The sequence below is a fragment of the Coregonus clupeaformis genome, chromosome 30 (genome assembly GCF_020615455.1).
Source record: "Coregonus clupeaformis isolate EN_2021a chromosome 30, ASM2061545v1, whole genome shotgun sequence".
In the NCBI taxonomy this organism is placed as follows: domain Eukaryota; kingdom Metazoa; phylum Chordata; class Actinopteri; order Salmoniformes; family Salmonidae; genus Coregonus; species Coregonus clupeaformis.
The window spans coordinates 24,217,488-24,234,375 of NC_059221.1; the positions used below are offsets into that span (position 1 = coordinate 24,217,488).

The 16,888-nt window shown below is 44.3% G+C and overlaps 1 pseudogene; it reads right to left on the reverse strand.

Annotated features, from left to right (window-relative positions):
* On the reverse strand, nucleotides 1-15,937 carry LOC121546051 (annotated as a pseudogene).
* Between the last annotated feature and the right edge of the window lie 951 nt (nucleotides 15,938-16,888).

The following is a 16,888-nucleotide window of genomic DNA, read 5'->3' on the forward strand; positions in this document are numbered from 1 at the left end:
TAATTTTAAGGCTGCAAAATGTGAAAAAAGTTAAAGGGGGTGTAGACTTTCTATAGGCACTGTACTTTATCATAACAGTTCTGTCACATTGCACATCTTTCTATCCTCTCATCCATCCCATGCCAGACCCTAACCAGACCGCCCCCTGAGGTGTCTCCTACCTGGGCATGCAGCAAGTTGACTCTCGGTTGTCTCCAGCAGCTCATGTTTGGCCATCTTGCATCCGCGGTCGGTCTGCTGCACCACGGTGCGCAGCTCCTCCACCTCGGCCATCAGCAAGTTGTTCCTACGCTCCGTCAGGCCCCACTGCTCCTTCAGTTCCTCATTCTGGCCGATGCAGTTATCCAGTCAACAGATGTTAATGGTCACTATACAAATGGTTTATTATTAATGATAAATATCTGCCCTAAGTATAAATTGTGTTGTTCGTGTGAAAGATCTATGAAAATGTTGATCCTATAATAGTATGAATTGCACTAGTCTTTTCTTACTAGCACTAACTTTGCTGAGAACTACTTTATTGAGAAATGTATTTACTATGACTGTGATATAAGATTAATGTACTAACTAACTAAGTCGCTCTGGATATGAGTCAGCTAAATGACTAAAATAAGACATTTTATGAATTGTGTTAGTGCTCCACTGCACCTGCAGGTAGCGCAGTATCCTCTGGGACTCAGCAGCATGTCTGCTGGCGTGGTTCAGCTTGACCTCCATCTCGTTCATGTCTCCCTCCATCTTCTTCTTCAACTGCAGAGCCTCATTCCTGGACCTGGCCTTGGCCTCCAGGGTGGTCTACAGGGACTCGAGGGAGCGCTGGTGGTTTTGGCTGCAGGGAAAGTGACAAATCGTCCCCTGTAGCTCAGTTGGTAGAGCATGGGGCTTGCAGCGCTAGGATAGTGTTTTCGATTGCCAGGACCACCCATTTGTAAAAAATGTATGCATGAATAACTATGTCACTTTGGATAAAAGAGTCTGCAAAATGGCATATATTATTATTATTATTATTATTATTATTATTATTAAATAGGCTGCTTAGAGAGAGAAGCCTAAAACACTATCCAAAATAAATACTGACTAATCTGTGCTGCTTATAAAAGCATCCTGGAAGACTGTCATGGAGTCCTCCTCGTCCTTCTCGGCTATCTTCCTGTCCACCTCAGTCTTGAGCTGGTTCAGCTCCAGTTGGACACGAAGGGTCTTGCTCTCTTGCTCAACAGTGCCCTGGATCAGAGCAATCTAACAGTGTCACATGGCTGAGTTACATGGTCACACCAACCGGTACACCCCTGTATATATAGCCTCCCTACTGTTATTTTATTTTACTTTGCTCTTTTTTTCTCAACACTTTTTTGTTTTATTTTACTTTTTTATTATAAATAAATGCACTGTTGGTTAAGGGCTGTAAATAAGCATTTCACTTTAATGTCTGCACCTGTTGTATTCGGCGCATGTGGCCAATACAATTTGATTTGATTTGAGATCACTGCTCTCAGGTTTCCACTGGACTCTTTGTACCCTTGTGTTAAGAATAGACACTTTCGTGCTGTGTGCTCACCTCAGCTTCCTCCAGGACAACCTTGATGTCACTCTTCTCGATATCCAGAACCTTCTTCATCCGCTCCAGCTCATGAATGGTCTGGTCAGCTATCTCCTCTGGGGAAACAAACAAATACCACTCTGGGTTAGATAGAGAGGCTTTTGTGTTCACTCCGGTGATGTTCATTGGTAGTATGTGGAGCATTGTTTACCTTGCAGGTTTTTTGTTCTCCCGTTTGAGTGTCTCCAGGTGGTCTATGGTCTCCTCGTAGGAGAACAGCTCAGTGCTCAGGCTGTGAGACTCCTGAGAGTCTCTCCAGCTCTGACTGGCACTCCTCATACTTCTGTTTCCACTCTGACAGCACCTGCTGCATTTCACATTGTCATGTTCACTACTTATTGTGCTCTTGAGTTACCATGGAAATCCTTCTTTCCACAACTTACTAAATAATAATGTTGATGGGCTCACTGCTCACCTTGTCAAAGATGCGCTGTCTCTTGTCCAGGGCGAGGGCAGCAGCATTGGAGCGCTCCACATCCACCATCAGGTCTTCAATCTCTGTCTGCAGCCGGTGCTCGGTCTTCTCCAGAGAGGAAAAACTTGGCATAAGACGCCCCCAAGGCCTTCAGTGTTCTGCAGACGCCTCGCCAGCTTTTTCCTACAGGGTCACAGTCAGGGGGTTTCAACACACTTGGAAACGTTACAGTTTCTCAGAAAGAAGAGCAATAAGAGAGTCTGGGTCAAAGGTTTTATTTCTCTGCTCATTAATATAGACAAACAGATGGTTTGAGAGCATCAGTCTCCTGAGTGGCGCAGTGGTCTAAGGCACTGCAGTGCTAGCTGTGCCACTAGAGATCCTGGTTCGAATCCAGGCTCTGTTGCAGCCGGCCGCGACCGGGAGACTCATGGGCGGCGCACAATTGGCCCATCGTCGTCCAAGGTAGGGAGGGAATGGCCGGCAGGGATGTAGCTCAGTTGGTAGAGCATGGCGTTTGCAATGCCAGGGTTGTGGGTTCGATTTCCATGGGGGGCCAGTATGAAAAAAAAATGTATTCACTAACTGTAAGTCGCTCTGGATAAGAGCGTCTGCTAAATGACGTAAATGTAATCTGGTATTAAAAAAAGAATAATGTATGCACTCACTAACTGTAAGTCGCTCTGGATAAGAGTGTCTGCTAAAATGTAAATCTGACTTGGCCACTGACCTGACTTGACAGCTCCTCAGTCCTCTGAATGGTGTTGATCTCATACTTGGTCCTCCACTGGGCCACTGCGGTGTTGGCCTTGGCTTGGGCCTTCTGCAGATCAGACTTGGCCTCCTGCTTCTCCTCATAGTGCTCCCTAAGCAGCTCACATTCATGTCTGGAGTACTGTAAGGCATGCGCCAGGGCATTCTTAGCCTGGGACAAACAAGGAAGAAATTTACATTGTAATTTAGCAGATGCTCTTATCCAGAGCGACTTACAGTTAGTGAGTGCATACATTTTTCATACTGGCCCCCTGTGGGAATCAAACCCACAACCCTGGCGTTGCAAACGCCATGCTCTACCAACTGAGCTACATGGGGGGCTCGCTGCTAGGCTTGTCCTTGACCTGGCTCAGGTGGTTCACAGCGCGATGGAAGGCGGTCTGCACAGCTTTACGGATGCCAGAGGAGCAGCCCTCCATCAGTTTGATCTTGTCCACAGTCTTATTGATACCAAAGGGAACCATCTTGGATCTAGGAAACCATTGCCAGCTGCGCTTGTTGTGGAAGAAGAGGACGAGGAAGAGTTTCTCTTCGGACCTGTACTGCATCTGGACGTCCGGAGGGGGCAGGGGGAGAGAGACCCTGTTGTGGTGACACCCCGCCCTCGGCATCTTGGGGTCTATGATCTGCTGCAATCTTAGCGAAATCATATCATTCATGTTATGGGATCTGACAGTAAAAAGCCTTTTAACTTATTTGTTGTTGATTTTTACATATCAGGGTGACCACTTAGTTTTTAACCTAAGTGTGACCTGTGACCTTGTTTTGACATTTATTTGGATACATCCATAACAATGAGCCAATGAGGTGCGATTTCGCCTGGCAAAGAAAATGTGCTCACTCGTCAGGACACTGTTGTTCAGAGGAGCTAGCCAACAACACAGCTACAGTAAGCCAGTTACTTCAAACTCAAGCTGAAAAGACTGCAAATTAGCTGCGTTTCTTTTTACCTTTTTTCAATTGACGTTTTTTGGTATATATCCATAAAAATTATGCCAGCTTATTCATGATTTCGACTGGCTGAGAAACGCTGCCTGCCTCCCTGTCTCATCCCCACACTTTCATTACTCTGGGACAGCTGGAGATCTAATTTGAATATTGAAACAATGTTGCAAATGTCGGAGAGACAGACAGCAAGGTTTATACAAATCTCCGCTGTTGAAAACGAAATGCTAGTCTAAAGAAATGTGAGATAATGTCTAGATGCTTTTTATAGTGGAGATCAAGTTGATAAGTTGCCTGGCTGGGCTGATGAGACAGTGGATTGCGCAGTCAGTATGGAACAGACTAAATAAGCATTTTAACGTCATAGATTTAGCCGGTGGTAACTTGTGGAATAGACACCGGCTGGAATGCGGTTTTAACCAATCAGCATTCAGGATTAGACCCACCCGTTGTATAATAGCCAACAGCTGTACTCAGCTACACAGAGAGTGAGAGGGGGAGAGAGCGAGAGAGAGCAGGAGAAAGGTGAGTTTGGTCAGCTTCTCGAGGTCAGTTAACCTTCTGACAAATGAATACCTTAAAAGTTAATAACTTAAGGTCCTGCTGTGCAATGTGACCCTTCATTTTAATGATTGACAGACGCTATGTGCTTAACTAAGGAGCTAGTTAGGCTACTGTATTTGGTGAAGTGTGTATTTTTCATGTCCCTTTACTAACAATGTCCACTTGCTGCTCCAGCTTGACCTTGGCCTTGCTCAGCATGTTGACCTTGTCCTCTTCGACCTACAGGTCAGTCAGGGCCTGCTGGTGGGCCTCCTGCAGAGCCGTCTTCTCCTTGGTCAGGCTCAACATGGACTCGCCCAGAACACCCATCTCCTCCATCCGGTTCTTCACCTGAGGACAGAAAGGGGGAACAAACAATGTGGTATAAATATGAAAGCTTGCCGCCATTGGACTCTGGAGCAGTGGAAACACGTTCTCTGGAGTGATGAATCACGCTTCACCATATGGCAGTCCGACGGACGAATCTGGGTTTGGCGGATGCCAGGAGAACGCTACCTGCCCGAATGCATAGTGCCAACTGTAAAGTTTGGTGGAGGAGGAATAATGGCCTGGGGCTATTTTTCATGGTTCAGGCTAAGTCCCTTAGTTCCAGTGAAGGGAAATCTTAACGCTACAGCATACAATGACATTATAGACGATTCTGTGCTTCCAACTTTGTGGCAAATGTTTGGGGAAGGCCCTTTCCTGTTTCAGCATGACGATGCCCCCGTGCACAAAGCGAGGTCCATACAGAAATTGTTTGTTGAGATCGGTGTGGAAGAACTTGACTGGCCTGCACAGAGCTCTGACCTCAACCCCATCGAACACCTTTGGGATGAATTGGAACGCCGACTGCGAGCCAGGCCTAATCGCCCAACATCAGTGCCCGACCTCACTAATGCTCTTGTGAAAGGAAGCAAGTCCCCGCAGCAATGTTCCAACATCTAGTGGAAAGCCTTCCCAGAAGAGTGGAGGCTGTTATAGCAGCAAAGGCGGGACCAACTCCATATTAATGCCCATGATTTTGGAATGAGATGTTCGACGAGCAGGTGTCCACATAGTTTTGGTCAAGTAGTGTATCTGAGATATACAGCACAGTAAATTGACTGCCCAGGTAACCCCAAGAGGTTTACACTACAGGAATGCTGAAAAAATGTCTCTGCAGGCATTGAGCCACCCATCTATCCCCCCTAGCTTGGGTACCAGTCTGTTAGCTAACGTTCCACTCCATTTACTCCGTGTCATTGGCCAAAAATGTTTAGCGTTGCAAGGAGTGGAATGATAGCTAAACAGACTGGTAGCCAGTTCCTTCTCTGCCGTGGTGCTCCTCAGGAGAGGCCTGAGCTTGAAGAAAAGCATCATCCATGGCCAGTTCTTCACCTCTGCAAACGCCCAGATGTTCTACTGGATTATCCTCTAAGGCCTCTCTGTGGAGGTAGATGGGGAAGGCATTCAAGGTTACACATGGGGTGAAAAGAGGAGGGGAATGGTTTTTGTGTGCACTGAGGTGACTAGAAGTAAGGTCTGAATTTAATCAGAATGACATTTGGGACTAAATTTAGCTGGATTAGGGTTAAGGTTAGGGTTAATTTTAGGAGTTAGGTTAAGGTTAGGGGAATGGTTAGCTAAAAGGGTTAGGGTTAGGGGAAGGGTTAGCTAACATGCTAAGTAGTTGCAAAGTAGCTAGTAGTAAGTAGTTGAAAAGTTGCTAATTAGCTAAACTTGTCTGTGATTAGATCAGAACTCGCAACCTTTGGGTTGCTAGACGTTCGCGTTTTTTCCTTAATTAACCATCTGTCTTATGTAACCATACCAAACGTAACATAACATACTAAATGGAGTGACTCAGATTTATGTACAGAATAATACGAAGTGCTCTGAGACCAGGTTGGGTGTCCTCATGGGTTCTTCAAGGCAGAGCTGCTGGGCCTGCTGGAGGACATGAGAGATGAGAGGCTGTCTGAGATCCTCGCCATGCTGCAGGCCATGCTGCAGGCCATGCTACGGGGCCATGCTGCGGGGCCATGCTGCGGGGCCATGCTACGGGGCCATGCTACGGGGCCATGCTACGGGGCCATGCTACGGGGCCATGCTGCAAGCCATGCTACGGGGCCATGCTGCGGGGCCATGCTGCGGGGCCATGCTGCGGGGCCATGCTGCGGGGCCATGCTGCAGGCCATGCTACGGGGCCATGCAGCGGGGCCATGCTACGGGGCCATGCTACGGGGCCATGCTGCGGGGCCAACTCATGAGGATGGAGAGACGCAAGATGGTGGAGGAGAAATAAAGAACATAGTGAAGCGGTTCCACTGGGACGGCTCTGTATTTTGAGTTTTCAGGCCCAAACCCAAAATATTTTATTGACAAGGTTATTTAGTGTGTGTGAGTGTTTGTTAGTGTGTGTATTTGCCCCCAGGTTTGTCGGTATGCACGTGGCATGTGGCGTGTGGCGAGCATGTGTCAGCACTTGCCTGCTTTACATTGTGTGTGTGGTCCTGGTGGAAATAGCCCATTATAACCTCCGGGCGCAAATGGCGCTTACAAAAACAGGAGGGGTTGACACATGGCCAGTAAAGAGAAGCAACAGCAGCTGTCATGTCCTCCAGCCCCGTATTAATAATAACCCATTCTCCCCGGCCCCCTTTGTCTATGGAGCCTGGAGTTCAGAGCCTCCACATAACTGGAATAACTGGCCAGGTAATAAGGGATTAAGTCCTCTGGTTTCACAGAGGGCTGGAGTTTCAGATAATAAAAGACCTCTACCTGACCCACAGTGTGTCTCCTGCCTTGCCTTGCCAGGGATTCACTATCGATTTACTCCCCCCGGCCAGCATGCTTGCTGTCTCATAGCACCCACTGTTGTACAGCAAATGAGACAATGACCTGCGCCCGCCAGGCCATATTTGGTAAGCAGGGCACACACACAGATCTAATTTAGAACAAAGAGGGGAGGGAGGGATCTAAACCACGCCCACCATTTGACTGACCAGTTCATTGGACACATGACAGGGACATGTAAGTGTGGAAAGCCATAGGACAAAGAATTCTAGCTACCTTTATAGTCTACTGCTTTACAGCACATTTCCAAAAAGCTCTGCTAATACACACACTATCCCTAATCAATCAGGCATATATGTTTAATTATTTCCCCTTTCCTAACGTTAGCGAGCTAGTTAATGTTAGCCACCTAAATAGAATTCGTAACATATCATAGGTTTTGCAAATTCGTAACATATAATATGAATTGGAATTCATAACATATCATACAAAATGGGTGATGGACACAAATTAATACCTACCATATGAAACGTAACATAGCACACTAAATGGAGTGTCTCGGATTTTCGTACAGAATAATACGAAATGCTCTGAGAGCAGGTTGGACGCTCAACACATACTGTCAAGTAAGTCTGTCCCAAACTTTACAACAACCGATGAGGAGTGGCCATACTTTAAGCTTCAGCCCCAATACAGGGCACAACTAGAGATGAGATCTCAAAAGACAGGAATCCAGCTCCAAATTCATCTAGGTGCACCAGTATCAGTCATACAGTACATCACCTTGGTGATTCCAAACTCGTACTGTCCAGGGATCCCAGCAGCTTCTCCACAGCCTTCCTGCTGTCCACAAAGGAGTGCTCAGGGATAGCCATGGGGTTCAGGATAGGATACCTGCACAGGACAGCACACACAGCAGGGAACACATACTGTAATTGATTCTTCACATTATTGCCATTTTGATAATAAGATGATACACGTGTTTGTCTCTGTGTTTTTAAAAGTTCTACATGCATACTGTATGTGTGAGAGTGGTGCTATGCCCATCGCTGTTTGAACTCTGCATAGAGGATCCGGTTGGGGAAGCCCTTCCTGCAGATACAGATCCCTCCTGTACTCCGTTACACCGCAACTGCTGGAGGACCTGGAATGGGTCCATGCCTCCTGGGATAAAGAGGACAGAAAGAGTCAATCTTACAGCACTGAGACCCTTGGCATCAGAGATGGAGCCAATGGTAGCAAGGTGAGGTCAGTTGTATGAAAGCTTCAGATATGTTTCTCATCATCATAATCCAATTCCTGGAGTCTGACTCATTGTGGATAATACAACGCACAAAGTGAGGCTGGGTGCTACATACTGTAGGTTGGCCATCAGTTTGTTCATATTTGCCTGCAGACAGGCAAATGGGCAGATTAGCAGAAAGCGGATATAATTTAAGTAGAATTCAACCAGCAATTAAAACAATATGACAGGATAAATCCCTTTTGATCTAATCCTGTACCTCACCTAAAACCACATCATCTGTTTTGAGGGACCATTACATTAAGGAAGTGAGGGTGCTCTTTTCCCAGTTGTGTTTTACCTCATCCTCTTCCTCAGAGGCATGAAAGAGTGGAGGTAGCACAGACTTAAAATGATGTTCATGAGTTGAGTTACCTAAACATCACTGCAAGTCTTAACTACTTCCCTCTCAACTCAGGCAGGTCATCGTGACTCAGGAAAACAACAGAGCACCTCTAAATACTCCCCTTCTGATCTCTACTAAACAATACAATTCAGACACCTAGACACACTATGGTAATGTCTCTACCTCACTCTTACACACCTTGTGAAGCTGTGAGATGGTCTGGAAGGACCCTTTCTTCCTCCTCCGTTTGTCTTTTGAACCATGCAGCTGAAAAGTCCAACCGTAGTCAAACACGACTTAATTTCCCCCATTTAGTGTAGTTTCACTTTAGAATATGTGAAAATGTAAAGTTGTGTCACTGTCAATACCTGCATCACTACTGATAAAGTTCTCAAAAAGGCATGCTAATAGTTTATTAGATGATTCCTGAAAGCAGGTGACTATTGTCTCATCTAAGGGGTATCTGTTTTTGTCCAGCCACCCACTGATGTTGTACGGCACCTGGAGACGGGAGACGGGAGAGAATGGGATGGTGAGAAATCATACCTTTAACATTGATTAATATCAAGTGTCATGAAGACTACATGTTCTAACTGTTAAAATTAAAGAGCAAATGTTTAAAATTAACAGACCGGAGCGCTTACCACTCCAGCGTAGTGCACCAGCTCAAAGTGGGTCTCGTATTTACGGTTCTTGTCAGGCCGTGGCTTGAGGAAGTTGGGAGACTTGCCCGTATGGTTATCATACAGCTTGGTCTTAAAGCTGACATCAGTGGCCTTTGGAAACATGCATTCTTCCTCCAGGATGGACAGTATGCCCATGGACTGCAGGAAACAAACAAGAGTATATCACACAGAAATACAACCCCTTCCTCATACCAAAATGTACCAGTCCTTCTGCTTTAGCTCCTTATTTGAATGGCTGATACAGGCTTGTAGATCCAGGCCAAGGTCGATGAAGGTCCGCTCAGTACCCTCCCTCTTATACTCCTCCTGCTCCAGGATGAACATGTGGTGGTTGTAATTGGTGAAGGTGATGCACAGCTGCTCAAAGTTGTAGAATTTGAGTGGAGCATGGAGAGCTAGAGAGAAGGGGGGTTGGAAGGAAGGAGAGGTTAATGAGCTGAAACAGTCAGGAAAAATACAATATAAAATGCATAGTTTGGTCAGAGGCAATGTGTAGGCCTACCTTGAAGATTTTAACCCCTACAATGTCCAATACACAGATGAAGAACGGTTTAATCAGGCATGAAGTGGGACTGACTCACTTTCAGTGCCGTCTGCCTCTGCTTGCTCCTCTCTCTGAACCTTCTTGAACTTCATATTGCCAAAGTGCATGATGGACCCCACTATTTTTTAGCAACCATACTTCTCCTCAGGAGTGAAGCTCAGACTGTCCATAGCATACTGAGGAGGGGTGAGAGAGAGAGAGAGAGAGAGAGAGAGAGAGAGAGAGAGAGAGAGAGAGAGAGAGAGAGAGAGAGAGAGAGAGAGAGAGAGAGAGAGAGAGAGAGAGACAGGAGAGAGAGAGAGAGACAGGGAGAGAGAGAGAGATTCTCCAATTACATTGAATGAACTACAGGACAAAATACAAACCCTCCAACCCAAAAAGGCCTGTGGTGTTGATGGTATCCTCAAATATATAGACCACAAATTCCAATTGGCTATACTTAAACTCTTTAATATCATCCTTAGCTCTGGCATCTTCCCCTATATTTGCAACCAAGGACTGATCACCCCAATCCACAAAAGTGGAGACAAATTTGACCCCAATAACAGCAACCTTGGGAAAAATCTCTGTATTATCATTAACAGCAGACTAGCTCATTTCCTCAGTGAAAACAATGTACTGAGCAAATGTCAAATTGTCCGTACAACAGACCACGTATTCACCCTGCACACCCTAATTGACAAACAATTGACAAAATCTTCTCATGCTTTGTTGATTTCAAAAAAGCTTTTGACTCAATTTGGCATGAGGGTCTGCTATACAAATTGATGGAAAGTGGGGTTGAGGGAAAAACAGATGACATTATAAAATCCATGTATACATACAACAAGTGTGCGGTTAAAATTGGCAAAAACACACACATTTCTTTCCACAGGGCCATGGGGTGAGACAGGGACGCAGTTTAAGCCCCACCCTCTTCAACATATATATCAACGAATTGGCGAGGGCACTAGAACAGTCTGCAGCACCCGGCCTCACCCTACTAGAATCTGAAGTCAAATGTCTACTGTTTGCTGATGATCTGGTGCTTCTGTCCCCAACCAAGGAGGGCCTACAGCAGCACCTAGATCTTCTGCACAGATTCTGTCAGACCTGGGCCCTGACAGTAAATCTCAGTAAGACAAAAATAATGGTGTTCCAAAAAAGGTCCAGTTGCCAGGACCACAAATACAAATTCCATCTAGACACCATTGCCCTAGAGCACACAAAAAACTATACATACCTAGGCCTAAACATCAGCACAAAGCTGTGAACAATCTGAGACAAGGCAAGAAGGGCCTTCTATGCCATCAAAAGGAACATAAACTTCGACATACCAATTAGAATCTGGCTAAAAATACTTGAATCAGTTATAGAACCCATTGCCCTTTATGGTTGTGAGGTCTGGGGTCTGCTCACCAACCAAGAATTCACAAAATGGGACAAACACCAAATTGAGACTCTGCATGCAGAATTCTGCAAAAATATCCTCAGTGTACAACGGAAAAACACCAAATAATGCATGCAGAGCAGAATTAGGCCGATACCCGCTAATTATCAAAATACAGAAAAGAGCCGTTAAATTCTGCAACCACTTAAAAGGTAGCGATTCCCAAACCTTCCGTAACAAAGCCATCACCTACAGAGAGATGAACCTGGAGAAGAGTCCCCTAAGCAAGCTGGTCCCGGGGCTCTGTTCACAAACACAAACAAAGCCCCAGGACAACAACAACAACAACACAATTAGACCCAACCAAATCATGAGAAAACAAAAAGAGAATTTCTTGACACATTGGAAAGAATTAACAAAAAAACAGAGCAAACTAGAATGCTATTTGGCCCTAAACAGAGAGTACACAGTGGCAGAATACCTGACCACTGTGACTGACCCAAACTTACGGAAAGCTTTGACTATGTACAGACTCAGTGAGCATAGCCTTGCTATTGAAATAGGCCGCCGTAGGCAGACCTGGCTCTCAAGAGAAGACAGGCTATGTGCACACTGCCCACAAAATGAGGTGGAAACTGAGCTGCACTTCCTAACCTCCTGCCAAATGTATGACCATATTAGAGACACATATTTCCCTCAGATTAGAGATCCACAAAGAATTCGAAAACAAACCCAATTTTGATAAACTCCCTTATCTACTGGGTGAAAAACCACAGTGTGCCATCACAGCAGCAAGTTGTGCCAGCAGCAGCAAATACAACCCATATTTTTATTTATTTTCCCATTTGTACTTTAACTATTTGCACATTGTTACAACACTGTATATATGCATAATATGACATTTGAAATGTCTTTATTCTTTTGGAACTTCTGAGTGTAATGTTTACTATTAATATTTATTGTTTATTTCACTTTTGTTTACTATCTACTTCACTTGCTTTGGCAATGTTAACATACGTTTTCCCATGCCAATAAAGCCATTAGAGAGAGAGAGAGAGAGAGAGAGAGAGAGAGAGAGAGAGAGAGAGAGAGAGAGAGAGAGAGAGAGAGAGAGAGAGAGAGAGAGAGAGAGAGAGAGAGAGAGAGAGAGAGAGAGAGAGAGAGAGAGAGAGAGAGAGAGATTACTAATCATTATCCATTCTACTCAGAGGAGATGTTGAGCCAATCTATATAGTGGTCAATGATGTGACACTCCCCATTCGGGAGGAGTTGTCATCCCTCAGTGTTTTGGCATTACCAAAAGCCTCCATGGCTGGGTTGGCCGCAAAGATCTAAGGTACCCTGGGGAAGTACAAGATGAGTGACTTGAAGCCAATTGCTGTAAGGCTGGCAACATGATTTTAAGGAAAGCACAACTGATTGACATGTGAAGAGAGAATGTATCAGAGGGGAAGAAATGGACTTCCAAATTAGAATAATGGAAGGAGGATAAAAGCCAAAAGCCCAAATCGGGTATCAAGATGTTCAAATAAAAATACATGTTCAAAAGAGTAACTGGGTAGAGTAGAGGGAAAAGGAGGGAATATAAAAGTATCACAAAAAGTGGGCGTGTTTTGGGACAAGGAAGGCTGCAGGATCAGGGATTCAACATTGATATTGATTACTGCATTGTTGGGTTTGGAGCTTGCAAGAGAGGCATTTCACGGTACTTGTGCACGTGACATTAAAAACGTGAAACTTGAAAATGGCAACGGTAACTCTTTGGTTTGCAAACCAGGGGGGCGCAGTGGTCTAAGGCACTGCATCGCAGGGGGGCGCAGTGCTAACTGTGCCACTAGAGATCCTGGTTCGAATCCAGGCTCTGTCGCAGCCGGCCGCGACCGGGAGACTCATGGGCGGCGCACAATTGGCCCAGCGTCGTCCAGTGTAGGGGAGGGAATGGCCGGCAGGGATGTAGCTCAGTTGATAGAGCATGGCGTTTGCAATGCCAGGGTTGTGGGTTCGATTCCCACGGGGGGCCAGTATAAAAAGAATATGTATTCACTAACTGTAAGTCGCTCTGGATAAGAGCGTCTGCTAAATGACTAAAAATGTAAATGTAAAAATGTAAATGGAACCTTTAGGCTACCTATTGGTAAAATATACACAACCAGGAGTTATCAAAGTCAAAATAGAACAAGCCTGTCAAAAAAATAGATAAAAAAGGAATGAAAGATGAAAAAGGGGTGGGGGACTGTTCAAAACTGGGAAGGTCGCTGCCTTACTCCTTTCTTGCCTGCATCACCCAGGGCTGCTACAATGGCAGAATGGCAAAATACTGAATAACATGTTTCGTGTTGACTGTTTTGCCAGCACCTGATTCTCCGCTGGGACAAAAGTGAATGTGAAAAAAATCTACATAATTATAATGAAAAATGTATGTACCAATAGTATGACAAGAGAGACAGAAATGAACAGCACGGTAAATACTGTAATACAAGAGGTCTTCGAAAGGGAACCCCCCAAAAAAAAATAAGAACCCACTGGGCACAGACATCAGTTCAACGTCTACTTTTGATTTACATTTGGTTGAGTTGTCAACTAACGTGAATTCAACAAGAAAAAAAAAATGTCACCATGCCATTGGATTCTGGTCAAAGGTTGGGTGAAAAAAAGACTAAATGTTCTTACGTTGATGACTTTTTGCAAATTCAATCAGTTTTTCACATTGATTCAATGTCATCACATACAGTGGCTTGCGAAAGTATTCACCCCCCTTGGCATTTTTCCTATTTTGTTGCCTTACAACCTGGAATTAAAATTGATTTTTTGGGGGGTTTGTATCATTTGATTTACACAACATGCCTACCACTTTGAAGATGCAAAATATTTACTTACTTATTACATACATACTATTTTTAAGCGTTGTGTACTGTGAACATATTTATTCTAAATGTAGAACATGGATTCTTAATTCCAACATGACACAGCTTCTATCTTTATATAGAATTGGTTGTATTGCTTGAGACTTACTGGACAGCATGCCAATGCAGGCGTTGTCAGCGATGGCGTAGATATGGGGCGGGATCTCATTGCGCCTCTTGCCTTTGTTGGCAGCGATCACTTCAGACGAATAGACAGGAAGATACTTATATGGGTTGGTTATCACACAGAACAACCCAGAGTAGGTCTGCAAAGAGAGAGAGAGAGAGATGTGATAAAATGACAGAGACAACTTGGTTGTGTGAGAGATATAAACAAGGAGAGGGTGTGAAATGAAGGTAAACTATAGTGAAACACAAAAATATAGCCCACATAGAGGGAGAGACACAGAGAGAGTCTCTCTGGTTCAGAATGGCCTCCGTTTATCCTCCCTAGAGCTCCTCTATGGTGTGATGTACAGAACCGTGACTCACATAGATCATCCACATACTGTAGCGCCTCGTTAGGATGAAGAGCACAGAGGCTTAATTGAGGGTGGTCAGCGTGACCATGTCCTCAATCATGTCTATACTTCAGAGGGTTCCTCTGCTGTATGTCATCCTCCTTCACAACCAAAGTCTTAGGGAGAAGGGAGTAAGTATGCAGTCAATTCATACTGTAGGCAGGGGATGATATATCTCTTAATTCAAGGGACTTAAAGCACTACTGCGCCACAGAATTTTAAACTTTTGGTGATAACATTTCACATAGATTCTGCAAATCTATAAAAAATAAAAATCAACTATTGTCACAAGTGTGACAACAGTGCACTTCAGAACAAAGTAAAGTTATTTGGATTTAGCTATGAACTGAATTATGTCAGTTTCAACAAGTGTTCAAGGGTGCCATAAGAGTATTATGATATTAACTGCAGGACAAGTGCTCAAATGAAAATCATTATGTTGTATTCAACTGCAAAGAATAGTCTACCAACCCTTCCATCTTTGGTCTCCACAGTGGCTTTGTCACCATTCAGTTCTTTAACCTCCACCTCGATGTAATCATCTTTCTCACCCGGGATCCACACTCGTATTGTACTTGAACGAATGGGCATCTAGAAGACAACTGAGTGGCAAAAACAAACAACAAAATTGTTGCACGAAAACTTGCAAAACTGTCGATATTCTCATGGTCAGCTTCCATACAGTCCATAGAAAGTGATGTATGGCATTTTAAAAATAAAATTGTTGCGTTTCTGGTGTTGAATCTGACAGTACCATCAAAAGCATAATGGTCCTTGGTGAGGTTGGTGAGACAGAACGAGGCTGCCTCCCCGAACTCTTTAATTTAATTAAAGCTGGACCTAGTGACAACTTCGGATGAAGAACAAGCACCAGCGAACCTACAATGAATAAGCGCAGTAACTGAAACACATTGTTGAAGACATGCTCAAAACTACCAGAGATTCATTTGAACTGTAAAATGTGACTACGCCTATTGTTATACAATTAGGGTTAGCTGATGTCATAAATTAATGTTCGATCATTTACACAATTAATCGCTCACTAATCAATTGACTAATTTGTAAACATGGTAAATTTGGTGTGCTGCTTCAACAAGTTACTCCAACGCATGCAATGTGTAAAGAGTTGCGTTAATTTGCCACAATCGCGTAATTACGCATAAATTGTAGAGTGAATGGAACGCGCATGCATCCGGTGTACTAACCTTTGAGCGCACTGTAAACGTTTGACCGGTGTGCTAAAGTGTTCTTTTTATTGTCCTCCTCAAGGTCAGGGTTAGGGGAGCTATGTCAGACATCCCCATGTGTCCCCTTCCTCAACAGCCCATTGGCTCGGACCTTGTGCACGGAGCGTCACAAAAGGCAATTTCTTTTTTATCTTTCCCCAAATATATATATATATATTTAAACGTCATTGTTTTACAGAAGATTAACTCTCCCGTTGTCCTAGGGTCAAAATGACCCGCCACTGTGTTGAACCAACTTTATTTAATTTTTATATGTTTGGGATCATTTGTGAGAAGGAGGCAGTGAGACTTTAAAGAAAGTATCACTGCCTCCTTCTCACAAATGATCCAAAAAATATATATTTTTAATAAAGTTGGTTAAACACAGTGGCGGGTCATTTTGACCCTAGGACAACGGGAGGGTTAAATCAATGTTTGACCTCATTCTGTCATTAATAAACTGCACATAGTCCTTTAAAAGTGCAGAGGATGTGCCTGACGAAACCGTAAATCAATTTGACAGCCATTGAGTTGTTACTCAATTCACATGGAACAGCGGTGTTACATTTCTGCCCATGCCATAAAATCATAATGTTTTCATTCTGATTGGTTTGATCAGAAACACAAGGGTATAGTGTACGGAGGAACAAACTTGAATCTGAAAGTGCAGAAGGTCAGGGAGTTTGTCCCTGGTGCACTGCACAATGCATTTGGTATAATCTTCAGAAGTTGATGTTGTGGTCTGGTTGCCGGTCTGTTGCTGCTCTCCTCGCCAACTCCTCATGGAATTGTCACGCAAAACATGTTTGGCTTCGCAATAACAATGAAGTAGGCAAAATCTCAAACAGATCTGGGACCAGGCTATGACTGTTGTGACAATATAGCCTGTCCAAGTTCCATGTTACAGATTCAAGTTCATCACCAAGTCTTTACAGTAATTGCCCCCGACTACAAGT